Source organism: Zeugodacus cucurbitae, chromosome 3 (assembly GCF_028554725.1).
Source record: "Zeugodacus cucurbitae isolate PBARC_wt_2022May chromosome 3, idZeuCucr1.2, whole genome shotgun sequence".
Classification (NCBI taxonomy): Eukaryota; Metazoa; Arthropoda; class Insecta; order Diptera; family Tephritidae; genus Zeugodacus; species Zeugodacus cucurbitae.
The window spans coordinates 17,428,916-17,443,557 of NC_071668.1; the positions used below are offsets into that span (position 1 = coordinate 17,428,916).

The following is a 14,642-nucleotide window of genomic DNA, read 5'->3' on the forward strand; positions in this document are numbered from 1 at the left end:
GTTGGTTATTGTAGAGTAAATATATTCAAGAACATTTAGTTGAAATTTGAAGTCGATCGGTCTATTTCTCGTTGAGTTATGATGTCAGCAGCTGTGAGATATGTCATTTTTAGAAAAACGCGTTTAATGTTTCGACTATGGCTGCTTATTCCTGCGAGCGGTCGCTCTTTGGGACTCTGCCATTCAAAAACTATTCAAGATACGACCTTACCGATTTCACAGGATATTGTTGAAAGTATTAACCATCGAATAAAAAAGTAGATTTATTGAAAATTCACACTGGTATATGTATATATGTACATATTGATTACGGTAAAAAAGCAATTTTTTTATTATTTTTTCTTAAAATATACGTTCTTAAGAATGTTATCTCAAAGATTTTTTATAGAAATTTAAGCAGTAGAAGCGAATTTATAGTGTTTTGCATATGGATCCGCTACACTAGGCAAAAGTCTACTTGGAACTTTAAACGCGATTATCGCGAATCTTTTTCGGAAAACGATCTTGCTGAAAGAGTTTTCAACCGATTTCAATTCTTCAAATTGTTCGTGATTTATTTGCCATGTCCTTGAACGATTTCATTTTTTCGTTTACATTTTGGGATCAAAAAAGTAGCCTTTTTGAGAAAATCGTCCCCGTTTTCAGACATTTTTTTACTCAGTTCAATGAATTGTTCAAGATCATCACATACTAATGAAGTTGGTTGGTTTTATGCTTTCAGTTGAGCTGATGGACTGGAATCGTAGTCACTGCAAGTCTCTTTGAAAAAAAAAACGCGATTTGTGTAAAATGTCATTACTTTGACAATTATCAGTATTTTTTATGTTCTTGAGTTGATTTTACAGATTAGATATTGTACTATGCATGTACTATGTATACCAAGTATTCAATAAAAATGTGGCTACATACCTCTACAGAAAATGAAAATTTCCACATTTTCGCGCACCTCGGAATATATAGTATAACTTAAAAGAGAAATAAAAGAGAAATAATTTGGGAAGATATTAATAATTATTCTTTATCCGATCTCATTTACTTATTTATGATTTCCGGGTCTCTTCAAAATTTAGCAGAAAATAATGTGAAATAAGTAGTACCAATACTTCTCACTAAACCAATCAAAATTACTCTTTTATTCAATCTTTTAACAGAACTGATCTAGGCCGAGCTCCTAGTGAGTGAATCACTGACAAACTATTTGCTGTCTTCATCAATGTCGGGAGTAATGAAGCTATCACTATTTATTTTGAAAGGATTGTCGCTTGATTCTATTGCAACTGGAAGCCGTCAATCATACTTTCATTGATCAGAAAAAAAAATTTATCAGCATGTCAGTAAATGGAGTCCGATTTGAAATGTGTTGTCACTGAGTTAGCTAGCATCTTAGTCATCGTTATTCTAGACAAAAAATATTACTTCACTTGAATACGCCGACTAAAAAGTACTGATGCCAACAATAGATTGACCGAGAACTACCGTACCAAATATTCCCTTATACCAAAAAATTTCGAAATAACAAAAATATAAAAAGCCTATAATTCTCAACAAAAGTTGTGAAAATTGCGCAAAAAAGCTACAATACAACACTGATCAGTAACAGCCTAAGTGCACGCTTCCATTCATAACGCATAAGTGAAAATTCAATAAGCTACGTAATAAAAGCTCCAAAAGCGAAGTACTCGAAAACCATACATAGATATGTATATTTTAATTTGTACTTATACATACATATATAAATAAATACGAGTAAGCGCGAGCTTTCATCGCATGCCTGCGGATGCCGAATAATTCACGCAGACAAATACTCACACATATATAGATTTTCCTATATATGGGTATATATTTATATATTAGTGAGCACCCAGCAGGGAATATTACAAAGTTTTTTGCATACAGATTGTGAAGTAAAATAAATCTAAACAAGAGTCGTTTGAAGCAACGACGAACTTAGCGAGTGAAATTTGTTACAAGAGAGTATCGATGCTACCAAGATTTATTTTACAGATTTTAGACAAATTTATACAATTGTGAATGAAATAAATGGAATTATGGATGTTTTGACTTCTTCAATATACCCAGGCTTAAGGATCTGTGGTATATAATTATTCAAAAATATGGAATAACGTAAAATGAAAAAATCTATAATATTATTAAGGGGGTCATCTCATGTGATGAACTCAAAAAACATTTTTTTTATCATAAATTGCTTACTAAACATGTCTAGAATACGGCAGTAAAGTGATTTTCAGAAATTCAAAGTCTTTTTAAAAATACATCAGTTACAAGACGGAGCTGTCCGAAGCGCTCAGTTGGCAGCTGGAAACTTTGAACGAGTTTTTCTCAAAACCGTGTTTTAAAAACTTTCCTCCATCGTATCTCAAAAACGGCTTGACTGAATGACTTAAAATTTACATGTAAACGCATGGAACGCTATATTATTATTTATAGATTCCAAAAAATTCGATTTTTTATAGCAAAAAACTACTACAAATCCAATTTGTGGTGTATTCACTTTATCGTCGTGCGTTCCATGCCTTTAAGCTTACAGATTAAAACTCCGCTAACTTTTTCGTTTCCGATAAGCCAATCAACCGGTATCGTGGAGGAAGTGCGAGCTCATTTTTTCGACCAGGTGTTCAGAACGCTATAACTCATGTTCTGCTCAATAGTTGTAGTTTAAAATGTATATTTATACTGTCGAAATATATGTTAATAAATTATAATAAACCTATCTATTTACTGATCGTAGAAAAAATTCTAAAAATCACTAAATACAGACCGTCATATGGGATGACCCCCTTAAAATTCAATTATTTTCAACAAACCAATTATAGAATTAGCGCACTTTGACAAGCAGGCGATTATAGACGAATCAATAGGAGTAATTACATTAAAAAAAACATTTAGAAGTTAAATCAATAGGTTTCAAGAGACACAGTTTTTTGCCTTAATTTTTCCTACCGGCCCTATATATGTATATATGTGTATATTCTAACCACGACTTCACGCTGACAAACAGTATATGGTATACAAAGTAGAATTCTTGTTGTTGGCATTTGCGATGCGGTGCGTGAGTGTGCTGTTATCGCGCTACAAGATACCGAACAGCAATTTGATACAACAAATACATAGTTAACGTAGTCGCTGCTCGCTGCGCACGAAGTAGAGAGTCGTCACGGTTTTGTTGTGCGACTATATGTAGAGTCGTTTGCTGCTCACTGCTGCTTATAGCTCACCAAATAAAATCATTCGTTGATGTTTCAGTAGGACATGAGCAGTCCTTCGGTTGATGCCAAATTTTCAACGAAAGTGTACGTACGAATACAAAGGTCGGCATATAAATCATATATATATAAAGTGGGAAAAAATTGACAGAAATGGTTTTTTTTTTGGAAAAAAGTGGAAAAGCGCACATATACAAGCGAATAAGTGTGTGTTTAAAGCATGAGTGTTGAAAAAACATAGCATAGTTTTGGGCTGAAACTGAATTTTTTAAACAATATTAACAATATTGTGGTGTTTGGCGAATAACTTTGAAATATTATTATTATTTTTGGTTCGAATTTGAGTGTGTGTGCCTACAAAAATTCTAGCCCACAAAGTTGCTGTAAGTGTATTCAGCTTTTTATTGTGTGCGTGCAACATTGCGCTTGTGTCTGTGCGGTGATGACGTATTAAGTTCTGTTGGTGTACACGGGCTGGCTCGTGTTGTATTGTGTGAAAAGTTAGCAGCTGGAGTAGTGGAAAAGGCAGCTGAAGTCAAGTGGCCGAACGCGTTCGAATGTCAACGTCAACAGTACGTAGTGTAAACATTTTGATTAGTGGCAGTACTTACTACTAAGTGTATTTTTTCTTAAAAGTGTGAATATTTCCGTTAAATTTACAACAAATTTCATATCTCCAATATAAAATATGTAACAAAAACTGCAAAACTCAACAACACATTAGCAGCAGCTGTGAAATCTAACGCGTTTACACACCTAAAATACTCACACCTAAACAGAAACAGAAACAGAAACTCAGCTTGCCAGCTAATTTCGCCATGCCAGCTGCGCTACACACACTTTACTCAGGGAAAGTGTTATTTTATACATTATACAACTCCACTGCAGCTCGCCACGGCGTGTAGGGTTGCTCTGATTTGCTATTCATTATTCTCCTAAAATATCTGCAAATCACCACAATCATCGTCATCGCTAACGCCCACCACTGCATATATTTGCCAATAAATACATACAAGCACAGAAACTCAAGTGAAACCCAAGCCATGTGCCCACGGGCAGGCACACAGGTAACCTTTCAAGCCACAATAGTCCGTGAAAGCACCGTTACCCAGATATATTTATACATACTTCCCGTCTTACTATTTTTAACTTATCAATTCGATGCCACGAATGCAATAATTTTTCACCTCCGCTGTGCTTTTGTGGCATCGCCATCGCTGCTGCTGCTAACTGTGCGGTGCGGTTGCTCATACGCCCTTAAGCACCTAGTGTATGTGTGTGTGTGCTTGCTCCATACTTCGCAATAACAATGTTCGCGTATTTGCGTAAGTTGATGCGCAGCAGCAGTAGCAGCAGCGGCAGTGGCAGCGAAAACAACAGTTACACCTTTGGCAATTCATTCATTGTGTGGCCACCTACCACGTTGAGGCTTGTGTTGGTTACTTGCTGTTGTTTTTGTTCTCGTTGTTGCAATAGCCATAACTCGTACGGTCAATTTGTGTGGGCATTTTGTTTTGTTATTTATTTTCATTTATTTTCTATGACCACTTTCGTCCGTCGTCCAGTGGCGTTGCACAGCTGTAGCTTTTATTGAAGCAGTGAGTTGCGCTTTGAATCGATTGCGGTTGTGTGATGCGTCTCAATGTCTAGGTGAAAATTATTAATTCAAGCGATGCTATGCTCTATATAGAAACTCAAACAGTGCTAAAGAATTTTTTGTGAGAACTCGCATCAGTTGGTTAACTGGTGCAAGCGATGTCTCCGAAGATCCAACTGTGGCATTATGAAATAAGGACAATTGTCGAGAAAATATAAAATCGCCTGCATACTAAAACTAATATGAGTCTCCACATATACTTTCTATTCTCGTGCCATATATAAATTCATTTTTTTTCCAATAAATTAAGGTCCAAAGAAAAAAAAACTAAAATAGTTACTTCTTACGGCACTATTCACCGATTTGAAAGATTAATCTCTCTTGAAGCAACTTTAAAAATTAAAGCAAGAGCATATATTTCCTCTTTATATTAGTTTCTGTTTTCATATCTTTAGTACGAAGTTGATCTCATTTTTACACGGTGCTTTTGTACACCTCTCAGTTACCATTTTTACATGGTTTTACACTGATTTTTCATTTTAATTGTATACTTTTTTGCAATAAATACAACATTTCATACGACAATACGTCACAAATACATTGCTGTTAATTGAATTAAATAAATTCTAATTTAGGTTTAAATGAAAAAAATTCAAATTTTATAGATTTGAAAGCCAGTGAAAAGGTTGCAACAATTTCAATACTAAAATTACTTTTACTTTTTACAACAAAAACAGCATTGTAAATTCTCACTGTACGAATATATAGAAATAGGTGTATACAATGGAACTTCCATAACTCGAAAATCCCCATAACTCGAAGTTTTGGAGTGGCAATAGCGTTTAGAATTCAAATTTCATACAAATTTCTTTCCATAACTCAAACTTCCTTAACTCGAAGCTCTCCATAATTTGAACCCTTTAGAAATTCCCTTCCATAAATAGAATTTTTCTACCAGGATATCGTACAAAATTTAAAATTTTACTATCGAGACAAAAGAGTCTTTCTATATCATATGGCGGAAAACAAAAAAATGATATTACACTTAAGGATTGCATAAATCATGTAATATAGGCTTGGGATACAGACGTCAAGAGCTAAACAATAGCAAGCTGGAAGAAGCAAAATTACAAAATACATGTTTTAACGCGAGTTCATAAAACTTTTTGCGAAATAAATAAATAAAACTGTGTAGAAATCTATATTTTAAAGTTTTTTTTTTTTTAATTTTATTTTTTAATAAAAAATTCTATAACTTGAGGATTATGGTGATTCCAGTTTGAGAAGTTCCACTGTATATAGAAATTGGTACTAATAATGAGTTTTGTATAAAAATCTGATTTTTTACACGGGTAATTTTCTGTCCCACTTAAACGGAATAACATCACCTCTCTTTGTGTGAAGTGTATTGGATAGCTCAATGCATACTTCACCTAAGCTTAGTCTCTATTAAAGTTATATTAGCAACCTATATGCTGCCGATCCGACTCTCAACAACTACAAGAAAAAAAAATAATCGAGCTCTGTTGGTAATGTACACATTTCATCTCTAAATATTGATATTGATCTCTATGTCGTAAAAAATGAAAATCCGTAAACTCTCAAATCATGTTCAGGAAAAAATTATAATGAATTATTTGTATATACCATACACGGAGTACAACCGTTCATAATTGGTTAATTACAAAGAAAACAGAAAAGTTCTTATTGGAGAGAGTTGATTTAAGCAGTCATACGGTAAAAAGTTTATATCTGATATTAAAAACGATGGCAACATTAGATGCGCAAACCCGATGATACTTGGCTAAATGGAAAATGTTTAGGCATTAATTGAAAGCAATTTTTGAAAAGTTACTAGAAAAACGACTTTCTAAAGAATTACTTTAGCCACTTTGTCTGAGAGCAGTAAGAAATTTAATGCTAAAATTGATTTTTTAACAAAGCACCCTACTTACTCTAAACCTTTATTATGATTAATATTTAGAAACTTGCCTTATAAGCAGATATTGCAGTAAATTTCGAATACATTATTGACTTCATGGGTTTTATGATAGAGTGATTTCAAAAAAGATTGACAAAACCACAACAATAGCTGCCATCGTTTGGTAAAAATTTTAAATTGAAAAGGGCAGGCGAAGATAAATCGTCAGTATTTTTGTATTGAATTTATTGAATAAAAAACTTTAAAATTTGTTGCAGAAAACGTTAGACATAGACGGTGGTTGAAGAGTTCAGTGTGACCAAGTATATACAATTCGATTTCAGTGCTGCCAGTTTGTATGGAAATTTGGAAAGTTTGTTCGATTGGTTTGTCTATAGCAGTTAGCCAATCGATGACAGCTAATATCTACTACATAATCCATATAAATATTATAATTATTCTATAATTATGTAGTTTGATATTGTAAGACGCTCTAAACTCCAAATTCTAAACGCAATAAGCTCTAAAGTCTCTCTCGAAAAAACAATGATTTTGTCTCCCAAATTAATTTTGAATGTTAAATTTTGGTATTCTTTTACATAATTCGCGTACGAATTTAGTTAATGTTCGCGTTATAAATATAACACGTTGCATGCCAATTGCGGTTCGCCACTGTCATTTTCAGTTAAGCAACACCTTTTGTGAAAAGCAAATAAAAACAACAACAACGCGTGCTAAAATTATATGTTATAAATATGGATGATAACCGAATGTGGCTAAATACGCAGACAAGAAAAAGTTTTCAACTTAAATGCCATTTGCATGTCTGCGCTGATAGGTAGATAACCACAACTTTCCATATAAAATGCAGTAATTTATGCAAATATGAGCACTTGAGTGCTAATGATAGCACAATTTTTGAGAATTAGATAATTAAATCATGTTGTGCAAAATAAGCTGGAATTAATTTTATAAATGACTTTAAAGCAGGTAAAATTCAATAATAAATACTGAAAATACTTTAATCTTTACTCGTTCTTAAAATAAATTCAGCATTTCGTCACTACGATTGTTGATTAAATAACTAAGTTGAAGAAACAAAAATGCAAAACCGAATGGATACTGGAGAGCAGTGGCGGATCCAGCTAATTTTTTTTAAGGGGGGGGGGGGGGTTTACGAAAAGTTTTATTACTCAACGTATTTTTAATATAGCAGTTCCCTCGCGAAAATTCAGTTATAATAGGACACGTTTTTTTTTTTTTTTGTATTTTTCCCAAAGAACTAATTTGACGCTAAAAAAAGCGCGAGAAATATTTTCTTTTTATGAAAGGGGTTCAGAACAAAACTTTCTTGCGGAGGTGAAAATGTGGAAACAGCGAACTTCAGGCAAGCATTTTCGGAATGCTCTAGAAGCTTTAGAAGCAGTGAACAAAACGTCTTTTGGGAATGTTTTCAAAGATTTTACGCATATTAGCGTTATTGTCTATTTCAATAGCATCACCGGAAAGAAGTTTTTCAAGTTTAAGGAAAATTAAAACCTATTTACGAAAAACGACAGGTCAAGATAGGCTTAATGGTCTAGCATCAATGAATATTCATAGGGATATTGATCAGTCAGTTGATGAAATACTAGAAGAATTCTTTCAGAAACCAAGGAAAATATAACATGGAATGTGAGATCCCGTGTAATCCTCAATTAATCGCTGAGCTTGTACAAATATGCAGAAAGTTCGAATTATATGAATAACAACAAAAATCTTCTAACTTATTATAATTGCTTATAATTTGATGTGTTTTGGGGGTGTTTTAACACCAAAACCGACCCCCCTCCCCCCGTGGATCCGCCACTGCTGGAGAGACAATTTCGATCTAGGGTCAGTATAGATTAATTCAATCATAGTAAGTAGATTACCAGAGAAAGATCAAGTAGCATTAATTAATTTAAATGAAAATGCTAACGATTTGTCTGAAACCGCCAAGTATCTTCTTCATAACCTCTTTTTTATAATTTAAAGTGAAACCGTACAATTATTATATTATTATATTGAATAAGACATATTTCAAATTAAGCTAGCTTTTCTATTCAAAATCTACTAACAATACCACTTATTACAGTTAATATCTATTACATGTGTTTATTAAAAACATAAATTCCGTAGATATCATATAGTCTCGAACCGCCGGTTATAGCAACATTTCAATTACTAATATAGACCGTACAAAATAATCACTAATACAACAACACAACTCAAACACCCACAAGTAGCACACGTCAGCCCACTCAAAGTCAGCAACTCATTTATTCATTCAATTCAATTTTGTTGAGAGAATGTTACTCATACGCAATGTAGCACCACACATAAGAACAGTCAAACAGTGTCGACAGCGAGGAGTTGCGCAGTTGAGTGACGATCATGATACGTGCATGAGAGTCTGCATGTGAGTGTGGTGAAAAAGTGCGCTAACAGCTGCAATTGAGGAGCTGCGGAATGGTGTGAAGTGAAGTAATGCAATTATATACACATCGTATATATAAATAAAGTAATTTTTTCGAGTGGGCTTTCGCTTTTTTGTTTTTTTGTTTTTATTTTTTGGTAATGGAGAGTTTGGCTCAAACGTCATCAGCGCAACATTAACACACTAACTAATGAAAAAAAAAACATTTTTTGTAACCTGCCTGCCTACCACTCGCCTCAACACTTGCCAACCATAGCCGGCGTGTGCCACAGCGCGCTCTCTCTCACCAATACAGGCACATAAATTCTGTCAAGTGTTGAGGCTTCAAAACGTTTTGGTTTTATCATGAATTTTTTTTTTTTTGCTCCGTAATGTGTTTGTATTAGTGTTGGTGAATTTTTGCATGCTTAAGGCTTTTTTGTCGCCCACTTGGCATTCGCGTGACTACGAGTCGCTCATAAGATAAGCTCAACCGTTGCCGTCAGTTGACTTTCCTGCGGTTTACCAATAAATTGTGCTTTTGTTTTGGTGGATAATACGTATTTTTAGTTTTCGGAGAAATTTATCATTTAGTTTTTTTGTTTATTTTCGGTTTAAAAATCGTAGAAAATAACAGATGATTTGGTGAAGGTAAGGATGTGAGTTGAATGAAAGAAAGTTGAGTAAAAGTGGATTGAACTTTAGATAGAGAATAATAAAAAATATGTATTTTTTAACGGCTAAGAACTCATTTGTCAATAAGATTCAAGTTCAATCTATAAGAGTATGTTTGAAATTTTAATCGGATTTTATCTAGCACTGGTGATTAACCCAACAAAGTGTGACAAGCTTGAAATATCGTGATTCGAAAAGTGACTGAAAAAGTAAAGTAACTGTAAAAAAAAGTCACAAAAAGTTTGCAGTGATAATAAACAGATACTTTAGCTCTATCTTCCAATATAATATTTGTTCAACTAGTATTTACCAGCTTCTAAAGGCGTAAAAGACTGTTGATCCAGTGCGAGATGGAATTGATGGAAATTTACGATTAAAAAATTTATAAAAAATAAAATGGCGGAAATAAATAAGTTCGTCATAGGGGGAAAAAGAGACAACGGGCCTAATCATTGAAACCGCAGCGAACTCGATTTCGATACGATAAAGATTTTCGATCGAAATTTTTCATGCAATCATTCATTCGATAAACTGCTTTACCACAAAGTGAGAACCTAAAACTGTTTTATCGAGCTTTATCGACAAATGAGACAAATCTGATAAAGGGTCAGTGCTTTTTGATTTGTTAAAAAAAATTTAAACTGACCTTTAACTATTGTAAAAGTTCTTCAAAAATATATTTAATTCGCCTGAGGCGCTTTGAGAAAATTATTTCGCTATTTCGAGGGCTATCGCTTTTAAACATCTTTAATTTATTTTTTATACCCTGAACATGGTATATTAAGTTTGTCACGAAGTTTGTAACACCCAGAAGGAAGCGTCGGAGGCCCTATAAAATATATATATAAATGATCAGTATGTTGAACTGAGTCGATTTAGCCATGACCGTCTGTCTGTATATATACGAACTAGTCCTTCAGTTTTTAAGATATCGTTTTTAAATTTTGCAGATGTCATTTTCTCTTCAAGAAGTGGCTCATTTGTCGGAACTGCCGATATCGGACCACTATATCATATATATCCGCATTTTACTACATATCTTCACGAAATTTGGTGTGAGTTATTGTTCATAGAAATAATTTAATCTCCGACAAAATTGTTCAGATCGGTTCACTATAGCATATAGCTGCCATACAAACCGAACGATCGGAATTAATGGCTTGTATGGAAAATTTTCGCATTTGACGTGGTATCTTCACGAAATTTGACATGGATTACTGCTTAAGGTAATAAAAATAATCTTCGAAGAAATTGTTCACATCGGTTAACTATATAACCTTAATGTTTCTAGCAAACAACCCGGCTAAAAAGAATTAGTAAAACGTTTTCTTTCTTTTACTTACTTTTTCTTACGTCTTTAGATTTGCTTAAACACATAGTTACTAAAAGAAATGTACCTGTGAAGGGTATATTGGCTTCGGTACAGCCGAAGTTAACGTTTTTTCTTGTTTTATATAAAAACTTCCAAATGGTTTATTTCCTTCAAATTTCCACAACTCACTCACCAACGGCTGGATTTCGACAAAAATGTTCGATTTTGCGGATTCAATGATTTCATAATTAGCGACATCTATTAGCCGCGGAATGAATTTTTTCAAGTCAGTAACTGAGTTCAATGGGATCGTAAATTTTATTTTTGATACGGTTTCAATGACGTAAAATTCTTCGATCGAAACGGATTCAGTGATTAGGCCCAATATACATTTTATTCGGTTTGGTGGTATACTGGTAAAGTATAGTGTGCTCTCAAATTCCTCTTAATAAAGAAAATCTTCTATATGTGCGCTTTTCCACTTTTTTTTTGAACAATTTGTGCTAAATTATATAATATGATCATTTGATAAGAAAAAAAATGTTTTCAACTGTTACAGAATACAACAAAAAGTGACCTCTTCAAAGTGTTAAACACATAGAAAACATATGTATATCATTTAAATAAGAAAATAAATCATCTATAAATCGTAAAAAAATAACTTAACCGAACATAAAAACAAAAAATATTTCATCATAAAGAGAAGAAAAGTTTGTGAAATCTAAAAAAAGAGAGAAACTCATTCTGATGTATGTAAACAAAAAGTGAAAAGAAAAACGGAAACGACTTATTCAGAACAACCATATTTGCATGTCTTCACGAACGGGTTGTGCAGAAAATGGAATAAGAAACTACATGAGCAGCGCGATAAATGTAAAAGTGAGGTGAGTAAAAAGAAAGTCATATTATTTAACTTTTATATTAATATATATATCTAAAAATAAGAATATAATTTTGATAAAAATAATAATATAATAATATAATAGTAACATAGTGAACTACAAAGAAATGCATAAATTAAAATATTAAAAAATTTATTGCAACCGGAAATCAGCTATAAATTCATACCATATTTCTTAGTTGTTGGAATAATATTGAAAAAAAATATGCAATTGTAGTTAAATCAACTTTGAATTGAGTTGAGTTTTTGAATCAGGAAACGAATACCAATGGTTTGTTGCGACCCATTCTCACATTAACAGGCATATTATTTCCAATGCTTCTTAATGTTATCAATATGTACTACGGAAAAATAGGCCGTTAATATGTAAATTAAAATAATTTGATTACAAAAGTGGTGAATAGACTTAATTATTCAGGATACCATAGCAATGGTTAAGACGATTTGATAGAGTGGAAGTATAATGTAAGTAGAGGCAGATGAGGAACAAAATCGCTATTGAAGGTAGAATACTCTTCTTGGTTCATTAAGATAATTCGCTATATCAAGCTAACTTACATATATTCGAACGAATGAAGTATATATATTAGGGAGTATTTACATTAATGGGAGTAGGCAAAATTATAGATACATATAAACACAAATAAAGGGTTTTTTCAATAAGAACGCTAAATAGTTCCTGTGAAAGCACATTCGATGTCATTATGTATGGAACTCGATTTATTTTACATGACCACCACTGGCACGCTTGCAGAAGTCTAGACGCTGAACCCAATTTTAGACGGTTTTCAAGCATAAATTGGTCGATTCGCACGAAGTCCATCAAATGTCGCTGGCTTGTTGGCATAGACCATAGATTTGACGTAGCCCCCCAGGAAATAGTCCAAAGGCGTAAAATCGCACGACCGAGGCGACCAATTGACTTGGCCATTTCGTGAGATAACACGTTCACCAAACTTGGTTTTCAATAAATCGATTGAGACATTCGCTGTGTGGCTTGTGGCGCCGTCCTGTTGGCACCATATATTGACCAAGTCCATATTAGCCAATTTGGGTGAGAAATAATCGGTTATCATATTGAGCGGTAGCCATTCCCATTCACAGTAACGTGCCGGTCTTGATCATCACAGAAGAAGTACGACCCAATGACGCCGCCGGCCCATAAACCACATCTTTAATTCAGCTAGAAATGGGCCTCACCGCTGCGTAGGACATAGCGCTCTTAAATTTAGAGCCCACTGACTCCAAATTTCGATAGTAAATTTTAATAATTTCGACTCATTGTTGGATCGTATAACTTTCCATGATGAAATGGCAACCCTTACTGAAGAGAAATGTCAAAAGAGCGGAAAAAACATGGCGTCGTTTGCTGTCCCTATCCATCTACTTTTGTTGTGTCTCTTTCGAAAAACGCTTTATAACTTTTTCCCTTATTCGAAAGGTAAATTACTGAGGCCAAAACGACAAATAAAAGGAGATGCTAAACCAAATGTCTAGAAAATTAATTATTGCTTAGAAATCTGATTCCAAGAAGTATGAGTTGGAAGCAAAACTTTACGAATGTAGGAAAAATACTGCGTTAGATAAACCTAAATTATTTTTCTTATATAATGCTAGGTGTCTTCTCAATCGACTTATGATCTTATTCCTTGTAATAAATTGTATGAAGTAGTAACTTTAAAGTTCACTTGGAGTACCAGAAGTAAATTACAATTAAATTTTATATAAATTAGTTTAGGCAAGCCGATGATATATTTAATCCTTTCCAAGAACCACATGTCCGCTTAATTAAATTACAACCATTACAAGCGATCAACTACTTGTTATGACATTGATAACCGGCCATAACAACAACAAGTTTATTTCCTAATCAAAGATCCAATAGCAAAACAAGTAAATTTCTATTATTAAATACTGGCTAATGGTGTTTAGTCACACAAGTTTCTAAAAATAGCTAAACACAAATGGCTTATGAGGACTTTTAAGCAAAAAGCTATTGTTTTTGTATTATTTATATTTGTAATTCCACTGAACATATTCATTATAGTGTTTGTAAATGAATATGTATGCAATGTTGATGTATATGTACATATGTACACTGGCAGGTATTGTGGATTTTTGGCTCATGCGCATATAAAATCGCGTATTCATATTTCTAAATATGTATAAGTGTGAAAGAGCCAAATAAAAATATGTAACAATAACTGTTTATATACATATGTACATAGGTACATAAGCATGTATTTGGCGAAAGTGAACATAACCCTTGAACTTTCATAACGAACCTCAGCAACAGGTGTTGCAGAACTACAAGCTCACAGCTAAGTAATTCTAGGAAATTTCATGTCACGTTAATAACACAGGTACAAGCGCAATTTCTATATAGATATGTTTTGGCTCTTGTGGATACCAGTAATATGCACAAACATGAATAAATGATGTGTAAGCACATAATCTATGTGATTTGGTTGGAGTGATTCCTTTTAGTTGGCTTTGTGAGCAAAGCTGCTTGAATTTGGTGGTATCAAGGTATTAATATGAAGTGTTAGCCACAAAAATGTATTCTATTTTTGAT

General features: G+C 33.4%; 1 protein-coding gene across 1 annotated transcript in view; it reads left to right on the forward strand.

The window, feature by feature from the left end:
- Positions 1-3,203: 3,203 nt before the first annotated feature.
- Positions 3,204-14,642, forward strand: part of LOC105215047 (uncharacterized) — a 158,948-nt gene continuing 147,509 nt past the window's right edge. Inside the window, exons 1-2 of the mRNA XM_054227637.1 lie at positions 3,204-3,329; positions 11,726-12,050. The gene's annotated coding sequence lies outside the window, so the exon portion shown is untranslated. The remainder of the gene's footprint in view (positions 3,330-11,725; positions 12,051-14,642) is intronic.